This window comes from Misgurnus anguillicaudatus, chromosome 18 (assembly GCF_027580225.2).
Source record: "Misgurnus anguillicaudatus chromosome 18, ASM2758022v2, whole genome shotgun sequence".
In the NCBI taxonomy this organism is placed as follows: Eukaryota; Metazoa; Chordata; class Actinopteri; order Cypriniformes; family Cobitidae; genus Misgurnus; species Misgurnus anguillicaudatus.
In genome coordinates this window covers 38896187-38902021 of record NC_073354.2, presented here as the reverse complement: position 1 = coordinate 38902021, position 5835 = coordinate 38896187, and the positions used below count along the sequence as shown (strand labels likewise).

Sequence of the window (5835 nt, the reverse complement as noted above, 5' to 3'; positions counted from 1 at the left end):
TCATGTGGTCAATGATGGACTGTTAAAAGTTCAGCACCCACTCCAAAGTTCATACTAAACCAACACATTTCGAAACATTTGAACATGATACTCCATAAAGGCTGAATGCAGGACCGAAATTTATCGATTTTCTATTCAAACATTGGAGTGTAATTTCGACTTTGGTAGACTTACTGTACTGCTTACCGGATTTTAAAATAGTGGCCTTTAACCTTTTGCACCAAGGTAAGATTTAGCATGTATCCGAATATTATGTCAATTGAGTCAAACCAGCTTTATTGTCGTGCCACTATATGTACAGTCCACGATGTCACACATTAAACACATTACACAATGTTATAAATTTACACATTTTACAAATATATCAAATTTATTATAGGATGTCACTTGGAGTGAAGACTTTTAAATATGATCATAAACACAAAACATCTGGTGCAATACTCAGTGTCACCAACAGGGGGCAGAACAGAACTTTGCTTTGAGCTCATGTGTTTACACACCTTAAAGGCTCGTACAGACTACATGACTTTGAAACGTACGTCCGAGCTGTGCGGTTCACACTACATGACTTGCTCTCTGTGAAATCAGGAGTGTTCACGTTGTTGAGCAGTTCACACCACACGACACAACGTAAATGCCCCACAACAGGCGCAAAACTTTTGTTTGTATATATAGACTTCAGACAGAAATTAGTTCTGCAAACCGTTTGCGTGATGCAAAGCCGCAAAAGAAAATAATTATAGAGATGTGATGTGGAGAGGTGGATCAGAACCACACGCGGACAGCAGGGATTAAAGATTTGAGGTGAGTAACTGTTACAGCTTGTTTAATATAGCTGCATGCTTATGTTTGGCTATGATCACATTTAAAATATCAAAGTGTTGTCTATAGGGCTGTCAAAATTAACGCGTTAATAACGCGTTAACGCAAATTCATTTTAACGCCACTAATTTTATTAACGGAGATTAACGCAACGCGCAATTTCTGTTTGACCCTTGGTCCAGCCCATAGTTGAATGAGCAGAGACGCAGGCAAATGTGACTCTCTCTTAATGAGTAAAAGGTTTTCATAGAAATAAGAACATTAAGCAAATCGTCTACCAAATCCAATGCTCTAAATGCTCGTTGGACATCTGATATGATCTTTATTTATACGTCTGAGAGGTGTAACGTTACCGTCCTCCTAATGCTTAATCTAATACAAAAATGCGTCTCAATTCATTTTGGTTTCGCTTTTATGCATGACTTAGAAAATAGACTGCAGGACTTGCTTGATGTTAAAAGAGTCATTAAGAGAGATAAAGTTCGGTACCTGATTATTGTTAAAGAGTTATTAAGAGCGACAAGACTCAAAAGCGATCCCCTCACGCTGACTGACTGACATCTGAAGCGCGTGCACACAGACGCGCGAGTGCGCGACCCGGATATATAGACATCTACACAAAATTACAGTTTTACAAATATCTGTTTTGATAAGAATTCACGCAGGTAGGCTCTATAATCTGTTATGTTTTAAGTAAATGTTTGGTTAACTGTTGGGTAAAACTATCTGATGTGTAACATTATATTAGATCACTTAGATTTTAAGCAGTCTGTCTCAATGTCAATCAAACAAAAGGAAAAAAAGTTGAACATACATTGATGATGTTTTTGCTTTGTGTGTGCTAAATCTATTAGTTTTACCAGTGATTTTAAGGTATTGATGTGGTAATATAATGTATGGATGTGGACATTTTTGTGGTAATTTGACTCTTTCAACTTCAAACACGTGTAGTTCTTTCATATTTTGTTATATTTCAACAAATCATGCATTGTTCTATGTTTTAATAGAGAATGTCAAAATATGAACAACTATTTTTTTTAAATTTGCTAATTCCGACTCAACTTGCCAGCACAGGTCACAAATGATGCAGCAGCAAACAAAAATGGAGAAAGAAAATTTTCTGAAAGGAAAATTCATATACAAAACAATGGCTGGTGATTCTGTTAAAATGTATACAGGCTGTTGTTAACATACATTTCCATAAAGCATCTATATATGTATATATGATTAGAATATTAAAAACCTGAAAAGTGTTAAATTAGGGTAAATTTAGAATGGATAAAAATATGCGATTAATTTGCGATTAATCGCAGTTAACTCATGAAATCATGCGATTAATCTAGATTAATTTTTTTAATCTATTGACTACTGTGCTTAAAAGCTGTGTTTCTTGATTTAATTATCGTTCAAATAGAATAGGACAGGCTTCGCAAAACATGATTTGGAGACCGTTTGTCTTTGACCCTGCGATTCTATGCAACAGGTTTGTGTGATTTCATTTCAAACGAATATGAAGTGAATGTTGTCATAACGTTTTTTTCTGTCTGGGTATGTTTTTGAACTTTTTTGTGTCTTACAGGTGACACGTTCAAGTTCATCAGGTTCAAGTCCAGGATGGGAGACCAGCACCATCTCACAAATAGTTTTGGATGTTCTGCTCTGTACCAGGTTATAAAGGACGATTTCTTGAAGGTAGGGTTATTACAAAATATAAAGATATATATAAAATCTACTACTTCATTTTAAAAAAAGAACACCCATAACATTGTGGACATCAGCAGTTGACTGTCTTTGATAAAAGTATTTTAGTAAAAAGTATTATTAGAAACAGGGATATAGTTCTGAAAAGCATAAGTAATTCTATTTTTATGTCTATACATACCTGTATACATTAATTTCATATTTTTATCTGAGCTTACACTATGTGTATATTAAAGTATTTTGTGTAGAAACATGAATTGTGGAACTAACACAACAATAAATATAAAATTAGTTTTAAACCTAATATTGTAATATTTGTTATTCTACATGTTGTTTAGTTTATCGTTATACTTATTTATATGGATTAAGTAAGAGGGGGTCTCATTTATAAAGCATGCGTACGCACAAAACAGGTCTGGAAACATGCGTACACCAGTTCCCACGCAAAGGTTGTGATCTATAAAAAAAAACTTAATGGGAGAATGGGCTTGCATGGTGGGATCTGAAGATAATTCATGTACGCACACTTGCAGAAAGGGAACATTGCTTTGTCTGTCTTAATAATTTTTGGCATATGCCTTTTTGGCTGTTGTGCATACGTAGACTTTTCGTAAGGATCCAACGCACAGTTTTATAAATGAGACCCAAGGTGTTTGACTCACAAAAGCATGGCTATCCAACTTTGTTCTGCATATAACTATGCAAATAAATCCATTGTAAACTGCAGTCTTGAATATATAATAATTTAATCAGTGACATTTGGTGTGTCCTATTGTTTTAGACACCATCAACGGAAGGAGAGTGCCATACAATAGCCATGGACTTCGAAAGGAAGTGGCAGTTATTGCTTTGGGGTACTTGCTACCACTCCAGCTGTAGCAGACTGCTGACCACGACATGGATGATGGGCAGTGGAAGATTCACGGGATGTGTGCTTTTCAACCGATGAAATACACCTCACATCGCAATTGTATGGCAACAGCAAAAGTTCTGCAATCTGATGCGGGACAACTTTGCCTCACCAGCGGGTAGTGTTTATTGGCAAGTTCATCACATTTTAAAAGGAACTGATGTAGAGTTATCCCTGCAAACAGCAGATTAAAGCCAGTTATTGTCAGTTTAGGACATTCGTTTTCTTGTGTGTTCTAAAGTCCTGTATTTGTAAAGAACACACATGTGGTTCACTTATTCATTGTTTTAAGTATTCTGTTTATTGTTGTGTTATTATTGAATACATTTTAATTGCATACAAATGAAAAGGTGCAGGAATGTAATAAAGGCAATCTGCATGTTGCAATTAAGTGCCTTATACTAACTTTATTTCTTGATCCACACTCATTATTCACAGAACATTAACAATGTTTCTATACTAGGGCGATTAAACATCAACATATCTGATCATGATAAAATTTATGGCGATTGTGATGATAAGCTCTGGGCATTTTTACTCAATGTGGATTAATCTAACAGCCAATCACACACAATTATATTATGATATTTATATATCACCCAGCCCTTAAAGGAGCTCTACACAGGGAGTTTTGTAATGTTTAATTGTGTTAATGTGGCGCACTGCATGTGTTCTAACAATGTATATTTTGTCTGTTCACATAATATACATTCTAATGTACTACATTGCACTAAAGCACTATTCATATTGCCTGTTTTTGTAAAATATGACTCAATGTGTTTAATACTTTTATACTTTGTAGCATTAAATGTATTACTTTCGATAGACCATTTATTTCATGAAACACCACTGGGAAATTCAATCTAAACCCTTTAACAAGTTTAATCACCTTATTGATAAATGTAATACATAGTAAAGTCAATAGTTTGTAAACAAAAAAACATCGGGACCGCACATGTCATGTATGATATATGCACATGGTAGGTTGTTCAGGTGACAACATTGATCCACTTTTGTCAGTCTCCTGGGCATTGAATATGATCACCATTATGCTTCTTTTGAGATGTGATGAAAGAACTGGGTCTTCAATATCCCTCAATTCCAAAGCCATGGTTCCCAAATGAAGTTGATTTATATAGTTGTTTGTGAGTCCACTTGTGCAACAGTAAAGTCTAAAATCAATAAAGAAATGGATTGTTTTCAGTTAATATTTACATTCACACTTTCATTTATTTTATTTGTTTATTCAAACTAAATATGAGAATTTATTCCTTGGTTTAAGCTCTTTCGACTGGTACAAAAGGCAGATTGTAATGTAGCTGAATATCCTTTAATACACAATATATAACAATAAACAGAATTACAGTAAAATAATTATACACTTTATAATGTTTTACAGACATATCCCAAAAATAGGATTACGATAATATTTATTTATATGGAAATATGACCAATTAATTTACATTTGACCCTATAACATTTAGATAATGTAATAATAACATTTGCTCACCTGGCTGATTTACAGCGTTTGCTATTTTTCTCCACCGTTTCTTTTTCTCAGCGCAGTTGTTGTACATATATGTGTAACGTCATACAGGCATTCATAATTGTGACATGCTACTCATCTTTTCGTGTGACCTCAACCCCTGGTCGGATTGGCTGTAGCTCGTGACATCACAGGAGGGCGAGTCGCGCGACAGCTCCAGATATCTAGCATGCTAGATATTATTCTGGTGTCGGCGACGCGTCTGCGAGGCGTCTGCGAGCGTCTTTGATGCGTTGTTGGCTCTTTCATACCAACAGATTCGCGAACGTCGATCGCCCGCTAATCCCCCGCGATTTGCACCCGATTACACCCCGACCTGTCTGCGAGCGAACGACTTGCAAATCGGGCTTAAATCTGGCTTAAAATCATGTAGTGTGAACTTAGCATTAGCAGAATCTTAGTATTTAAGAAAAATTATAAAATTTGGATTATAAAAATTGCAGTTTGTTTTTAATTTGCATTTCATTGGCCCTGCACTTGTACGCTGCACAATAAAGTTGAATCTAATTTAACCTAAAACAGGATATTTTACATAACAGATGTTAACCTAGAGTCCAAACACAGAATAACAACTGAATTTATTAAAAATAACCCAATTGAAAAGTTTACATAACCTTCATTTACTAACCAAGCAGATCTGGGGCACCAATGACTTCTATAGTGGTCATAATGGTGCCCCAGATCTGTTTGGTTACAAGCATTTTTCAAAATCTTAATTTGTGTTCAGCAGAACTAAGAAATCTATACAGGTTTATAACAACTTGAGAGTGAATAAATGATGACAGAATTTTTGGATGAACTGTCCCTTTAATACTGCGCTGCAAAAAATTACTTTCTAGCTTATTTCTAAAGTATT

The 5835-nt window shown here is 35.1% G+C and overlaps 1 long non-coding RNA gene across 1 annotated transcript; it reads left to right on the top strand.

The window, feature by feature from the left end:
- The first annotated feature begins 493 nt into the window (after positions 1-493).
- LOC141350640 (uncharacterized) lies at positions 494-4258 on the top strand. Its single transcript, XR_012358780.1, has 4 exons — positions 494-804; positions 2237-2305; positions 2402-2514; positions 3305-4258. It is a non-coding gene; the product is annotated as an uncharacterized lncRNA (long non-coding RNA).
- The last annotated feature ends 1577 nt before the right edge of the window (positions 4259-5835 follow it).